The sequence below is a fragment of the Lygodium microphyllum genome, chromosome 8 (assembly GCF_053477565.2).
Source record: "Lygodium microphyllum isolate KBCC chromosome 8, Lygodium_microphyllum_v1.1.10, whole genome shotgun sequence".
In the NCBI taxonomy this organism is placed as follows: domain Eukaryota; kingdom Viridiplantae; phylum Streptophyta; class Polypodiopsida; order Schizaeales; family Lygodiaceae; genus Lygodium; species Lygodium microphyllum.
The window spans coordinates 60,453,216-60,470,473 of NC_141142.1; positions in this window are offsets into that span (position 1 = coordinate 60,453,216).

A 17,258-nucleotide genomic window follows, 5' to 3' on the forward strand; every position below is an offset into this window, starting at 1 on the left:
AACAAACATGTGTGTGTCGAATTGTTCCTCTCTAGTCTAACTCCATAGATATCAAATCTTTTATTCTCATAAGTATCTCTATGTGTTGGGGGTAAAGGCACGTATGCCTAGTTGCCAATGTATTAGTTGCACTTAGAGTACCCACACACCTATACACTACAGGTAGTAGCGAGCATCCATCACTATCACTTTATTCTTTATTCTTTCAGTGACATTTGAATAAAAGGAATGCTAGTCACACATTGTCACTATTGGATTTCCCACATCTTCTCTCTCTCTCTCTCTCTCTCTCTCTCTCTCTCTCTCTCTCTCTCTCTCTCTCTCTCACCATAGCTCTTGCTTTCACTCCGTGCTTCCACTTCAGGGCTCACTCCCTTCAATTGGTATCAGTGCCATCTTTCTCAAGAGCTTGAGCCTGACTCGGCATTGCTTCAACTTATGGAAAAAAGCTTCAGTTTACAGTTTCAATGGCAACCATGGATTCTTCACCCTAAGGTATGCATTGAACTCTACCTTCTTCTTGGCTTCTTCATGTCACCTAAGGCTTGTTCTAGGGCTTCCCTTGGACTTATTGTAGCTTTTCTAGTACCACATTCCACTCAATAGAGGTAATAGGAGTGACTAACAATTCAGTGTGAATTGCACATGTTTGTCGTCCCCCATTTAGTCTACTCCTCATCCTCCAGCTCTTGGCCCTACTCCCAACACTTGGTAACCTCCTTGAAATCTTCCCTGACATCGGTCTTGTCATCTTACACATCATTTGAAGCTCCTAAGATTAGCCATTGATTCACATTTTGCGAGAGTTTGTTATCATATAGTTCATGATAGCACTTCACTCATTGTCTAGAGGTCACTTATGCTTCTTGAAATGTCTATTTGATGTTGGATCCTCTAGGGATGTTATGCCAATGTATTGGAATGCTATGGAACTGATTTGAGAACTCTTTTGCTCAATTTTATATAGGTTTTTCATCACTGTAATAACTATAATTGAAACTCATTTGGTTAGTAAATTACATGCCTATTGCTTCTCCGTTGCTTACTGACCACTTGGGTTCATGTTACATGCTTGGTTATGCTCCTAGATTGATTTTGAGATGAGATTGGAGCTTTGAATCTTGACATTGGTTGCCATTCACTATTATGTATGGGTATTTGATACTTTAGTAATAAGCGCATTGCAAAGTTACTTAGGTTGGATGCTCCCAGATATATACTACTTAGATATTGGATGTGTGGATGCCTTCCACATGATGCTTTGAGCTTTGTTTACTCGTTTGGCATTTGACTTTTGTTCAAACACTTGAATGTTACAAAGAGCTTTTGGTTACACAGTCAAGCTTGAGGGTCTTGCAGTGACATTGTGGGACTTGGTGACATGTATACACTCTTATCATACTTTATGTACATAGTTGATGGTTAGTGGGATGATTTAACATTCCTCTTAAGCTAGCACATATCTCTGTCACGATGTTGTTAGTGATGTATGAATCTTGGTTGGTTGTGTATTGAGCTTCCATCACATTGCTTAGTCCATTGTGCCTTTAGTTAGTCTCTTTTGTTACCCGTGAGATCTACTCTATGCATGATGGTTATGCCTATGGGATGTGTCTCAATTTGACACATTGATTTCTTAATAGTTATTGGTGCCAGTCCCATTTTTACTCACAGCTAGTTGGAGCTATTCCTTGGCAATTGCAATTTGCCTTATATCAGTGATTGTCCCTTGTTTGCATTGATTTCTTATTGTTATACTTCATTTTCAGCATGCTGTAATTGCAATTTATTCCATTGTTTATGCGAGTAGTCACCTTCATTTGACAATTCTTTGCATTGCATTTGTGAATAGTTTGTTACTTGGTCAGTACTCCTTGTTTTTAGCATGATTTGGTAGTGGTTTTAGAGTTGTTTGTAGTAATTGCAGTAGCTTGCTTTGACAGTTTGTTTACTTGTTTGCCTTCATTATGGCTGGTGACTTTAGTGATAGTGCTATCTTTAATATTGACAAGTTGGATAACACCAACTACAGCTATTGGAAGGCCCAAATCTGGTGAGTCTTAGTGTAAAAAATGTAGGTTAGGCCTTTGAAAAGTAAGGGTGTCAAGCCTAAACTTATTGATGCAGAGGATTGGGTCGAATTAGATAAGCTATATAGGTCCACCATCATGTCTAAGTAGATGTTCTATAATGTTGTCTCTGATGGACAGTATGCATGGAAATTATGGGAAAAGATTCGCAATGGATATAACAAGTAGAGCCCTACTTCTTAAATGTATTAGATGAAGCAACTCATGGGCCTTCCCATGAAGGAGGGCACTTTTATGTCAGGTCACCTAAATGCGTTTCATTCCATCATCAGTCATTTGTCTTCGTAGGGGATTGAATTGAAGGGCACTATTCTTCCCTTTTTTCTCTTAGTTACAGTGCTTGAATCATGGGATACCTTTCATATTGTTATGTGTGCCAACATACCTATTGATGGGTTACAATTGTAGGATGTAGAGGGTGCACTCTTGGCTGAAGAGGTTAACAAAAAGAATGTCAATGCTTTCCGCACCTCTCATAATTTGGCAATAAGAGGCAATAATGGCATGAGTGGTAATGACTGCCATGGAAGAGACTCTTAAAAGTCTTGCTCTTAGCCACATGGACAGTCTTGCGATAAGTCCCATGGTCGTAAGTCATCATTGACTTGTCATTAGTATGGAAAAGTAGGGCATATTGGGCCATAGTGCCATGATATGCACGAGGACAAGTGCAAAGACAAGGACAAGGGTAAAGTACATGACAAAAATGATGATCATCAAACATTGTCCCTAGTAGCAAGTCCAATGTTAAGATTGAAGAGATTAATCTTATGCAAACTAAATTTGATTACGATTTCATACTTGTAGCTTCTTCTATTGATACTTCACACTTGACTGATGCTTTGTCAATGTATACTCAGTGTTGGCTAATAGATTTAGAGGCTTCCTTTCATGTGACTCCTCATAGAGAGTGATTTCACTCCTATCACAGTTTGACTAGATCTATTCGTTTTGGTAATGACATGACACTCGAGATAATTGGTATTGGTGATGTCCATGTAGTTTGGTTCAAGTTGCATATTTACTCTTCATGATGTATGTCATGTACTAACTCTCATGAAGATCCTTATCTCTATTGATACTTTGGGTGATGCAAATTATGTGGTTTCTTTTGGTAATTCCTCATGGAAGATTACCCATGGGAATCTTGTCATTGCACATGGTGCTAAGTCCAAACTCTCCATCTCTTGCTTGTATCTAGGTCAGTTGGCCATCATCGCCTTGGGTACATGTCCTTGAAAGGAATGAAAATGCTTACTAATTTGTAGTATCTTCCACTCCTTGACTATAAATATTTTGAGTCTTGTGATAATTGTTTATATGATTGGCAAACATACAATACACATAAAAGATCTAGTATGGCATGCATGGGTGGGCCATTGGCTTTTATTCATTCAGATATATGTGGTTCCATGCCTTGCCATTTTAGATGTATATCGCTTTTGTTCATTCAGATGTATGTGGTCCCATGCCTTGTCAGTCAATTAGATGGTGCGAAGTATTTCATTACCTTCATTGATGACTATACACATAAGGTCTGGGCATATCCTATTAAGTAGAAATTGAAAGTCTTGGCTATGTTTCAGTATTGGCTTGCTTTAGTTGAGAACCAGTCTGGGCATATGTTGAAATGCCTAAGGTCAGATAATGGGGTTGAGTATGTCTCTAAAGCCTTTGAGTAGTTTTGTGATGAGAGGGATATTAAGCATCATTTGACCGTCCAATACACCCTACCCTAGAATAGTATGGTTGAACACATGAATATGAAAATTTAGAAGTGAGTTCATAGTATTCTTAGCCAAGTAGGCTTACCACAGTATTTTTGGGCTGAGGCAGTTACTATTGCCATACACTTGATAAATTGGTCCCCATGTACTGCTCTTGACTATTAGGTTGCCGATGAGGTATGGTCTACCTCCCTCATATGCTCATTTGTTTGTATTTAGTTGTGAGACTTTCTACCATGTACCCAAGAACAAGAGTAACAAGATAAATCCTAAGTCTAGGAAATGCATCTTTATTGGTTATGGAGATGTAGTTGAGATGGGCTATCGCCTATGGGATCCGCAATCTTAGAAGATTATTCGTAGCCATGATGTTGTTTTCCACGAGGAAAAAATGCATAAGTAGCTTGAGCATATCGTTGAGGTACACAATGTGATATTTCAAGAGGAGTCTCTTCCTACTGTATAACTAGCTAGATAGGCTATAGTAGTAGTGGTTGATATTCTAGTGGCCCAGGTCCCTAATGCTCCATAGGATGTATAGGCCCCACAGCCTCTACTAGAGATAGACAACATCCTAGGCGATTTGAGCCCTTTATGGATTATGTTATGGAGACAATATGTTGGTGAGCTCTTACCTACGATGAGGCCATGTGCAAAGGTGATAGTCACTCTTGGAAGAGGGCCATGTAGTTAGAGTATGACTCATTGCAGAAAAAACATATATGGGATTTGGTTCCTTTTCCTAGTAGCAAGCATACTTTTCTATGCAAGTGGGTGTACAAGTTGAAAAGTAACCTTGGCACCCCAAGCCGGCGGGATATAAGGCCACATTGGTTACTAAGGGCTTCAAGCAAGAACATGGTGCGGACTTTGATGAAGTCTTTTCTCATGTTGTGAAGGTGACTATCCTACGCTTGATATTGGCTTTGGTTACTTAGCTTGACTTGGATATTTATCAGATGGATGTCAAGGTGGCTTTTCTTCATGGGGACTTGCATGATGAGATTTAGATGGAGCAGTCTAAGGGCTTTACAGAACATGGCAGGGAACACCTAGTGTGCAGATTGAGGAAGAGCCTTTATGGTCTTAAGTAGGCACCCAGGGAATGGTACCACAAGTTTGATGCCTTTATACATTCACAATGATATGGATATTCCCGTAGTGATATGGATTTGTGTTTACACACAAAGAAGGCTCATGATGGCAGCCTTATGATTTTGATTCTCTATGTGGATGATATGTTGATTGTTGGGAGTATTCATGATGAGTTGGATGCCTTGAAAGGTCAGCTCAAGAAGAGCTTTGAGATGAAGAACATGGGACATGCCTCACATATTCTTGGGACATGCATTATGTGTGATCACTCTAAGGGGCTCCTCTACTTATCATAGAAGGAGAACATCTAGAAGATCCTTGAGAAGTTTCATATGCAAGATGTTAAGCCTATTGATTGTCCTTTACCTTCTCATGTTGAGAGCGGATCTTTGGAGCTTGATTTAATGCGAAAAAGTACCTGAGAGATGTAAAAGATCAAATTTTCATGAAAAATGAAACGGTTGCATATCGATGAGCTAGAGTTTTCCTAGAAAGAGTTTGATGCAAAAAATGCAATGCAAGTCTCAGTTCATCGATTAGAGTCCGTTTGTCCCCCCATAAAGTCCCCACAAGGTTTGACATTATAAAGTAGCTATGTGATCCGAGAGTTGGAAAGTGCGTGATGGAAGCTGTGTGGTAGTTGGATCTTGAATTAGAGTTCATTTGGGCCTTTGTTTAACAAAAAACCACTTGCATACAGTGTGAAAACTAAAAAATTGAACTAGATCTTTTAGTCATTAAGCTTAATAGCTTAATTAAAAGGCTTAAAAGCCTCAAAACTAAATCGTGGAGAGGGGTGCACTGTTTTTTTCGATGCCCCATTTCTTGATTAAAAAATGGCTTTTGGCATTGTTGGCATCAGAATGAATGAAGAAGAGGTTGAGATGAACAATTTCCATGCTTCCCATTGCAAAAAACAAATTAAAAAATGATGTAGTAAATGAAGATTTCAAATTCTAGTCTTTCTCTCTCCTCTTATTGTGTGTTTTCATGGTTGATTTTATGAGAAAAGGGGTGGGCTGATATGAGAGATTTTGATCGTGGGATGATGTTGGAGCGTAGATCAAGGTTGAAAGGAGCATCGACGATTGTTGGAAAGCATCATCGGGTCTCTAATCATGAGATACATACAATATAAGGTGTGGTTCTATGAGTAAGTCATAAATATAAATGTTTTATGATAAATTCCATTGGTAAATGATTGGAAATGGTTGTATTTGGTTGTCAATGTCGTGATCTATTAGAAATGTTAAGAAAATCAAGAAAAATCAATCATCTAATAATTTCTTTATAAACATGCAAAACCCACAACATTGCGATTTTAAGGGAAATCATGAGTTTTGGGGGTTTTGTTGCATATATGGTATTCGCATGGGATGGAATGTGATAGAAAAATAATTCTCAACAAGCTCAGTCAATCCAAATCAGTAAATTAGAAAATATCTATATTTATCAATAAATAAATAGAAAAAATAAGAAAAATAGTTTCTTAGTTTAAAAAATAGAAAAAAATAATGTTTGTATTTGTGGATGTATGATAAGACTGAGGCATGAGGGTGAGCCTTAGTTCAGCCCTATCTTTATGTTAAAGTGGGTATTTGGTGTTTTTATGAAGGAAAAATATATAAACAATACTTTGTAATCTACCATTGAATGCACAATCTTAAGTGGTAGGGAGAATGGGGGTGTTAAGGGATGATAATATGCTAAATTCTGATGTTTTTCTGATACATGGCATATAGGACACATGTGGTTTAAGATTAAGAGGGTCAAGTAGCATGAGCATGCTCGGTGATGGCCCTAGGTAATGCATCAATCTCGTTTACATTAAAGGTGTGAAAAGAAATATTTTTGCATCTTCACAATGCTAGTTGTTAATGGAAAAATTATTTGAGCACTATAAATCATACACGATTTCATTGCATACAACACATGGCATCATCCCTAGATACACAACAATTGTTTTCATGAACAATGACCTACATTGATGAGGAGGTGAGGTACCCTAAGATGTAGGGTTAGTGGTTCATTCCTTTTTGGGGAGTATTCAATGATGAGGGATATATTATATCTCTTGGATTGATCGATTAAAAGAGTGGAGCATGTTTCTTATGTGTTCTATGTATGAACAACACATCTTGGAGCCAATCCTTGAGGTGTAGGAGAGCTGTAGTTGTGGGCCACGGAAATCACCAAGGGGCGCTCCCTTTGTCTGTGCTTACATGGTGTATTACATCGATATGTGTAGGGACTCCCTTTGAGGAGTGTGGGAAGGGTTATTCATTGGATTACAATCCATATAAATGCGACATTCTACATTAGAGGTTAGGATAGTATACGCCTTAGATGCTCCTAGCTGTGAGGCCATGAGGGGTGGTTTGGGTGCTTGTAGTAGAGGCCCAGCTAGTGCCATAGGGCCAGTGTCATAGGCCCATTTTAGGTCCCGCGATAGGTGGTGCATTTGTCGAGAGCCACTAATAAGTGGCGGTCTCCGAATCTTGGTCTATAGAGACAAGTTTATTAGTGTATGCCAAATGGTAGTGAGATAGAGCCAAAAGACCATCAAGTTGAGCTTTAGAAGCAAAAAATAGCTAGATAGGCTAGACAATGGACCGAGATTATTAGGCGATATTCTCCGCAAAGGAGTGGTCCGATATCCTTACAAGGGAGGGGTCTTAATAGCCCTAGTTCTACGGATAGTCCTAGGAGGAAGAGGAAATTCCAATACTTTCCCTCTTTCAATTAGTCAATCCATTTTGGTTGGGTTAGTAGTGCTATCCATTCAAACTCATTTGGCGAATTCATTTGTTATAATGGCGCAACCTATTGCAATCCCAATAGGAACGCTCGACTTGCCAGCCTTTAGAATTTCCTTTACACATTTTTAATAGGTTAGTAGAGGAAGATGCAGAACTTCATATTAATGAATTCCAAAAGTTAATGTTTAATTGTCAAGTCCAATATGAAGGACACTTGATGATGTTCTCTAATATGACTCTGAAGGGATGAGTTGTAGTATGTTATCACCGCCTCTAGAGGTTGAAACCATCACTATGATTGATTTATTCTTTGCGACCTTCCAAAGAGAGTTTGCCCTTGAAAGGGGAGGTCAAATATTGACTATGTGTTCTCAATGTAACACGTCAAGAATGTCACGAGAATGTTCAATGCTATGCCAAGAAACTAAAGGAAGTATTTCATAAGTTACAAACCTATATTCCTATTTCAATTGCTGCTAAGTTGCAATACTTTTTGCATGGGAGGCTAGACTTTAATATTCAAGTGCAGCTAAGCACTGTTGCTCTTGCCAACGTTGATACGACTATTACACAAGCAGAGAAGGTAAAGTCGCGAATACAAGTGGCCCATACATCTAGGGCAAACTGTAATCTGAGTCTAGGTATTGGAAATACTTTAGCATTGACAAATAGAGGTCAAGGGATGCCCATGAGTACTTGGGAGAGGAAGTATGATTCAAAATGTACCCATGTCGCCATCTCCTCCCAGTGTGTGACCATGTCTATGGCTAGTCAGGTGGCTCCACCAAGTGTTGGAGGCCAAACAATAAATGCTAATGTTGTTCCAGGAAATCAACAGTCAATTCCCAAATCAAGTGGTTAGGCCAATGGAACGACAAGTAGACAATCACAACTATGAGTCAAGTGTCTCAAATGTCCTTGGGAAAGTTAAGGATATGCAGCACTATACTGACATGATCACTGAACAATATAGGAAAATAGCTGTTCATATTAATTTCCTTTAGAAGTATAAGAAATTGATAGGGAGTGGATGCCCTGAAGAGGGTTCCCCCTCAAGATTAAGTTGTAAGTGGTGTGGCAGCCAATGTTTCCCTAGGAATTGTCTAAATGTTATGTGACATATGTGGAAAGTCCGATCATTTAACTAGTACCTATTGGAGCAAGATTAGCTCTCTCTAGCAAGGAAGTAAACAACTAGGTCCAGTCAATCATCGAGCGCAAAGGGAATAATCTCTAGCAAGATGAGGGACTGAAACAAATACTACAAAGAAGGAAAGCTATTGTAGAGGAGTTTCCTAGGCAGTGGAGTCAACCTCATTGAAGTTGTACGTGTCTATGGCACTGAAGGTTCTAATTTATGAGTCATTATGAGAGGTCAAAAGGGTAAAGATGGTGACAAAGACAATGTAAAACTTGTCGAGGGAAACCCTAAGTAAGAGGATAAGGGGATGCAAGTCCTTAATCTTGACATGGAAGGCGAACCTTTGCAAGTTGTAGATAGTAAAACTAACCCCGAGAAGGATAATAAATTACAAAGAAGAAGGCAAAAGCCAAGAAAGAGACACCAAAGAATGTTCAAAGACTAAAGGAGAGAATGACCTTGCGGGAGAAGAGAGCTATTGCCAACTATCATGAATTTGATTTAGTGAGTTCTCTTTGTGAAGTTAAGTAGGATGTAAACCTCCTATAGTTGATTAAGTTGTCTCCAAGAGTGTGTAAGGAATTTAAAAAGATTCTGCACACAGGGTATATCATGGAGCCCTTGGGCATAGCGTGGATAGGAGATTTTAAGCATGCTGAAAAGCATTGTCCAAGGATAGTAGCATACGTTGATGGAATATTAGTGAATCATGCTATTGTAGACACATGATCCTCCGTCAACATTATGAGTTCGGAATTGATGGAGAGGCTAGGGTTAGAAATCCAAAAAGATGCCTCCATGATTCTATGAATAGCTAATGATAGTTTAAGACAAACTGAAGGGTGCATTACTAAAGTCCATGTGATTGTTTCCAATGTGGAATGTATTTTAAACTTTAGGGTTATTAGGTTCATGGGGCGGCTAGCTATTAAATATTGCTAGGTAGGCCATGAATCTTACAAGCAGTCTGTCAAGTTGATATACTCGTTGGTCGGTTGATCTTTGGCAGAGGTGCTAGACGTGTAGTAGTAGATGCCTACCCTCAATCTCCTCAAAGTGAGAGAGTTCCTTTATCCTCTATAGAGATAGATACATTAGAGGATGTAGCTAGTAGTGAGACGTCATCATCAAGTGACGAATCCAACGAGGAGTCCACTACAAAGGATATCTATTAGATAACTTTGAATGTGCCAATAGAAGCTTAGGAGAGGATAAGAGATACGAACATAATTTAGTTGGACCTTGGTACGCTGAATAATTCACATCTAATTAAATTAGGGTCCATGCTTAGTTTAGAAGAAAGGGAGGAATATGTATCCTTGATTCACGAATTGTGTGATATATTTGCTTGGAGTTATGACAAGTTGAGAGGTATTCCTCCCAGCATGACTGTTCATATTATTCCCCTAAAGGAAGGTAGCTACCCTATGTAACAAAAAGTAAGATGTATGCCTTTCGAACTAAGGGATGGGCTATTCGAGAAATTGACAAAACTACAGAAAGCTGGCCTAATATTTTCGGTATAATTCACGAAGTGTTGTCCAGCAGTCGTTATCAGGAAGAAGAAGAATAATCAGATTTGGTTCTGCATAGATTTTAGAGAGCTTAATAAGAAGACGTAGCTAAGGATTGCTATCCATAACCATTTATTGATCAGATCTTAGATTAATTAGTAGGGGTAGTAGGGAAATCTATTCATTTGTGGATTGCTTTATTGGATACAACCCAATGGCTCTATCGGGGAGGAAGATAAGTTGAAAATGATGTTTATCACTATCTTTAATACCTTTGTATATCATGTGATAGCCTTTGGGTTATGCAATGCACTAGAGTCTTGGCAACGTATAATTGATAAGACTTTTGGTGACATCTTCCCGAAGGAGTTAAAAGTTTTCATTGATGATCTAGGGGTAGCCACCATAAGGGAAAGACAATTGATCATTTTAAGGAAATGTTTTGAGCATTGCAACCGCTTTTGCATTGCTTTTAATCCACAAAAGTGTGTCTTTGGGATGCTCTATGGGTTGCCACTAGGCAATGTGGTCAGCTTAGTAAGGATTATCGACGACTGACTCGGAAAAGATAAAGGTCATAGTCATTATGAGTTTACCATGCACTCCAAAAGGGGTACATAACTTTCTGTCATCTCATCAATGGGGTATTATCAGAGATTTATCAATGCACTAGCAGAAAGAACATTTCCATTGACAAACTTGTTATCTTTTATTTGTTTGTTTAATTGGAGCGAAGCTTGTTAGATATCTATTGAGGATGTGAAGAAAGAACTAGCAAAAGCGCTAATTCTAAAAGCACCCAAAAGAGATGAGGTATTTTCTATATTTTCAGTAGCAACAATGCGTAATATTACTTGTTGTTTAGCCCCAAATTTGGGAGGAGAAATGGTATCATCCAATAGCATTTCCTAGTCATAAATTGAGGATATTTGAAGTCAATTATACTTATATATAGAAATTGTGCTTGGAATGGTTTTTGCATGACAAAGAAATTTAGGCACTTAGACTATTGATGAACAAGTTGCAGGTACTTGATCATTTAGCAAAGTGGTTAATCACTTTACAAGAGTTTGATTATGAGATTAAGAGTAAGCCACTGAAGTTGTAGGGCATCGTGGAATGTCTTGTGGATTTTGGGGAGCCAAAGGAAAATCTCGCTAAAGGAAGTGACTTCGAAGGTCTATTCAAAATCAATACAACTTCCATCCCTTCCTGGTATGTAGCTATAATGCATTATCTATCTAAAAGAGAGGTTGGGGTTACTCTATCAAAGTCTAAGAAGAGAAAGATGTCTTACGTTAGAAAGGTGTGGATGATATTTATCACCGATATGTAGTACCTGATTGAAAGGTGAGAAGGATCAAAGCTTGCACCTGAGAGCTATGGCGAGAGAGTAAGAGCAAGAATGAGAGAGACAAGAAATGGGAACTCCAATAGTCACAATGTGTGACCGGGCCTTCCTTTATTCAAATTGTCACTAAAAAAATAAAGAATAAAGTTACGGTGAGACGGGTGCCTGCCACTTGTAGTGTGTAGTGGTGGTGACTGTCAGTGTAGTAATACACAGGCGGCTAGGTGGAGGCGCCTTTACCCCCAACATCCTCCCACTTAAAGGCTAATCGGCCCTAGTGAGGAGTGAAAAGAAAAAGAAAAAAGACAATACAACATGTACACATGTACAACATGATGAGGAAATACGTCATCTCATCCCACGCCCATTAACCTCTTGAGGAAGGCAAAGGGCTCTATAGAGAGGCTTTTCGTGAGCAGATTTGCAGGATTCTGGTCAGTCGAGATCTTGACAATATCAACAAACTTGTCCTCAACGACCCCACATATGAAGTGATACCTCACCTCAATGTGTTTCGTCTTCGTATGAAAGACCGGATTCTTGGCTAACTGAATAGCACTCATAGAATCCGAATGCAGTGTAGGGATAGCATCAATACCAAGCTCAACAACCAAATGACCCAACCAAATGGCCTCCTTGCAAGCCTTAGTGGCTGCAACATACTCCGCCTCTTTAGTAGAAAGGACCGTGCATTTCTGCACCCTGGACATCCAAGAAACAACACCTCCAGTATAGGTGAATACATAGTCAAAAGTGGACTTCCTACTATCTGCATTTCCTACATAATTAGAGTCAGTGTACCCCATGACTCCTGTATCCTAGCTGCCATAGCATATGCACAGATCTGCAGTGCCCTTCAGGTACCTCATGATACCCTTCATGGCATCCCAATGCTTCTTGCCAGGTGTAGCCATATAGCGTGCCACTATGCTGCAATTAGAAGACTTATCCTGCACTTTGTCTTTCCCCTTATCTTTGCACCTTTCATTGTGCAGTTCATGGTAGTGTGGCCTAATATGGCCCTTTTTCCCACAATGGTGACAAGTAACATCTGCATTCCTGCCATGGGATTTGCTATGTGACTTCCCACGAGACTTGGACCGAGATTTCTAAGAATCCCATCCACGACTACTGCCATTGCCATGCTTTCCATATCTATCATTCTTGCCTCTAACTGTCATAGCATGCGATACACGAGAGGCATCCAAATTCTTACAGTTAACATCTTCTTACAGAAGAGTAGTCTCAACATCAGATAATTTCAAGGTAGCAGTAGAGGCACATAATGCAGTGCAAAATACATCACATGACTCATTAAGAGTACCAAGCAAGAAAAGAGGAGTGACATTCTCTGCAAAAGTGATGTCCTGCGAAGTCAAGTTCTTGAGTATAGAATGGAACTGGCTCAAGTGAGCAGACATGGTCACATTCTCCTTCATGCACAGATCCATAAGCTGCTTCAGCCAATACATCTGACTCGATGAACTTTTCTTGTCATAGAGATTCTTGATTTTATCCCACAACTGCAATGCACTCTGTTCTTCCTCAAATACATTATAATGAACCTGTTTTGTGAGAGATAATACAATAGCGGACTTGCATAACTCATCAAGCTCAAACCATTCCTCATCTGGCATAGTTGCGGGCAGTTACCACCGCTGAACCTCAATGGTTTGATCTGTGATTTCTGCACCAATACCTGCCAAATCTGGCTCTTCTAATAAGAGTAATTCGTACCATCAAGCTTAGTGATGTTAAAAATAGCATGATTAGTGGACGAACTTGCCATAATGCAGGCTGGAAGACTACAGGCAGTTTAAAATTGCTTGCTGTTTAATGTAGAAAATGACAAAAAAATCACCAAAATCGAGAGAAAAATGGCGAGAAAAGTGTAACCAAAGCTACTGCCCACCAAGTACTAGTGAAAATACATCATTTTAGAATATTTCAACATGAAAAATCCATGTCAGTTCAGAGTTATATGCTTGCTGTAATAAATGACAGTAGGGTATTGTGAGAGTCAATTGCTGACCAAATCACTGCACCAAGTCAATAAATGACAGCCAAGACATGACAAGCCATAAACATGCATAAATCAACATCAAATATTCATCAAGACCCTGAGCAAACACCCAAACATGTCACCAAAGCATCCGTCAGTGAGTAGGCATGCCCCCTAGACAATAAGGCAAAGTATACATAACATTGGCAAGACCTGACACCAATAGGTATATGCTCACAAGAGTGCAAAGCCCAAGCTCAGGTCAAAAGCAACTCCAAGATATTAGTGCATGAACCATGCAACATTTCAGTGTAAGAGATCCCAAAGTCTCAAGTATCTGCAAAATGCTCAAATAGCATAAACCTCCTGCTCAATGTCGGTCAAGCATACAAGATGCTCCCACTGGCTCAAAAGGCGGATAAATGAGCTCAACAACTCAAGCAAACCAAGTTGAAGTACCAAAGACTGGTAACCGAGACAATGCCTCAATAGCATCCAAGGTCGTAATGGAAAAAGCCAAGTCGTAACGGAAAAATCCAAGTCAATGTCCAACTGCTCAAGGGAATACTCAAATGAATGTCGAGACGAGCTCGTATAACTACCATCCACAGCCAAAGCATAAAGCATTCACCAAGACATCATAACCTGTACTGGGTAGCCTAGGCATAAACCGTGTCATAGATGAAATGCCAGCTGCAAAGAAGTGATAATCAAACCCAAATTGAGCTCTAATCTCAGTTCAAAAGCATTTCGGAGCATAAACAAGACACGTGGCATAGTCCAAATACATCATGACATCATACCGAGTAGCCGGGAGCACCCCGTGACCAATAGGCATAACCCAACTGTAGCATAAATAGCTTCAGTCTTGAAGTTTCCAGCAGCATATAACCTCTGTAAACTGAGAAAATCAGTGCTCAATCCAAGCCCAAATTCATAGGCAAACCATAGGCATACATTCCCGTATGTGTAGGCACCAACCGGGCATAAAATGCCAAGACCTATAAGCATAAAATTGAAGTAACAAGTGGCTGCCCTATTTTGGACAGATCTGTGATTGTTCAAAATAGTCAATGGCTGAGCTAAATTAGCTCCAAATGCGTCTCACATAAGAGGCATAACATCCATAAGTGATCTGGTATCAATAGACATCAGTAGAAGCATCACATAAGCCATAGGCATACAAATACATGCTGTCTCAGACCTAAAATCTATTGCAGAATATTTCGTCATTAGAATTTGGCAAATCCAACATCACCATTGCATCTGGAGTATGCCAAAATCCCAACTTAGACTCTTACCTTGCCTGAATCGGGTTTCGAATGCCCGCGATATGACAAAAAGAGTGATTTTTGGGCTAGATTTTGAAACAGGCGCAAAAAAAATGTGAGCTGGTTGGGGGGGTCTGCTATCCCATGTGTCAACAATGGGGCCCAAATGGGGGCCAAAGAAGGCCTACACCAAGCCTCAGCAAGCCTTGATAGGCTGGAAGCAAGATCCATGTGAAGGAAGCTCCAAGAGGTGTGAGCTATGGCTGCCCACAACTTGTGAAAACCCTGTTTACCTAGACCTATGGACTGAGATAAATCTCTAAAATAATGAAGCAATACCTCAATGTCAATGCTCTGATGGTGCCTCAATAGGCCGGGAAGAAGCTCGCGGGAAGAAGCTCGGGAAGCCGGGGAGTGACGGGAGCTCAAGAGAATGAGCTATGGCATCCAGGAAGGAGACCCAATGTAATTGGGGAGTCGATGGGAAGCTGAGAGTGCCACGAGCCAAGCTCAAGAGTCGGGAAGCCGTGCTCTGATACTAGTTGAAAGGTGAGAAGGATCGAAGCTTGCACCCGAGAGCTATGGCGGGAGAGCAAGAGCAAGAATGAGAGAGACAAGAAATGGGAACTCCAACAGTCACAATGTGTGACCAGGCCTTCCTTTATTCAAACTGCCACTAAAAGAATAAAGAATAAAGCATCGGTGATGGGCGCCCGCCACCTGCAGTGTGCAGTGGCGGTGACTGTCAGTGTAGTAATACACGGGCGGCTAGGCGGAGGCGCCTTTTCCCCCAACACTGATGAGGTACCATTTATTCTTGAGGAATACCATGATTTAGCATGTGGGGGACATTTTGCTGGATGGCTTACCACCAAGAAAGCTCTCCATGCTGGATATTGGTGGCCATCAATTTTCTAAGATACTTTCAATTATGTTAAGTATTGTGATGTCTACCAAAGACATGATGCCATGGAGAATTGTAAGTAGAACCCTATTTTAGTTACCTTACCATGCAAAAAATGGGGTATCAATTTTGTTAGACCAATATATCCTTCATTAATTACGTAGAAGCATTATATTATTGTAGTAATAGACTACTTTACGAAGTGGTTTGAAGCTCGAGAAACGATGAAGGATAATGCTAAGGAGACGGTCAATTTTATTATAGAGCAGATTGTTTGCCATTTTGATCCACCTAGGGAGATAGTGTTTGATCAAGGACACACTTCTTGAATAAGGTAATAGTAGCCTTGACAAAAGATCTGAATATTAAACACAATAAAACTACTCCATATAATCCGCAAGCAAATGGTGAAGTCGAGACTACAAATAAACACCTTGTACAAACTTATCCAAGATAATGTTTGAAAGTAAGCGAGATTGGGATAAGAAACTATATGTGGCGGTTTGGGTTTACAATACGACATTCAAGAGAGCTACATGCCACACCCTGTTCAAGCTGGTATATGGGAAAGAGTGTGTCTTACCATTGGAAATAGAGCTGTCCACTGTGCAATTTGCTCTCAATCATTCAATGGGTGAGGCAGATGCATTGCAAGAAAGATTTATTTGTCTTGTGCCTCTTGATGATGAAATTCGATTGCAGGCTTTATTACATCAAGAGGTAGGGAATAAGAGAATAAAATCACTTCAGGACCTTCAAGCTAAGAAATATAAATTTGTGAAGGGTCAGTTGTGTGTTGTATTATGATGCATGTCGTCAGCTATTTCCTAGTAAACTAGAACCCAAATGGGATGGGCCGTATAAAATTATATGTATATGAAAGAATGGATCTACAATCCTTTTGGGAGACATGAAAATGGGTAAAGTTTAAAAATAAAGTTAACTTTAATAAGCTGAAGCCTCACTACGTGTAAGGGCTGACGTTGAATGTGGTCCTTATGCATGTTCTTCATGATTTAACTTTAACCTATAGTAGGTACTAAGACAACTGGATGGGAAGAATCATTTCTTATCTTGAGCATCCGTATTTAGAGCAGCGTTACCACCAATGTCGAGTGATCTGGTGGAGTAAAGGTTATCAGGTTATTTGGTGGCAAGACAAATATTTCATGTGGGATATTAAGATCTATTGCCACCACTGTCATAGAATTTTGACTCATGTTCCTATCGAGTTTAGCCAAGGAAGGAGAGATTGCACAAGTTATACATCCTCTCTCTTCAGCTCGACTTTGATTATCAGAAGTATGAGTAAGCTAATTAGTATGGCATGGCCTATCAGTGAAAACTGGGTCTATACTTTGTATTTTGACGGAGCTTTTAGAGGGCCTGCTAAACATGCGAGTG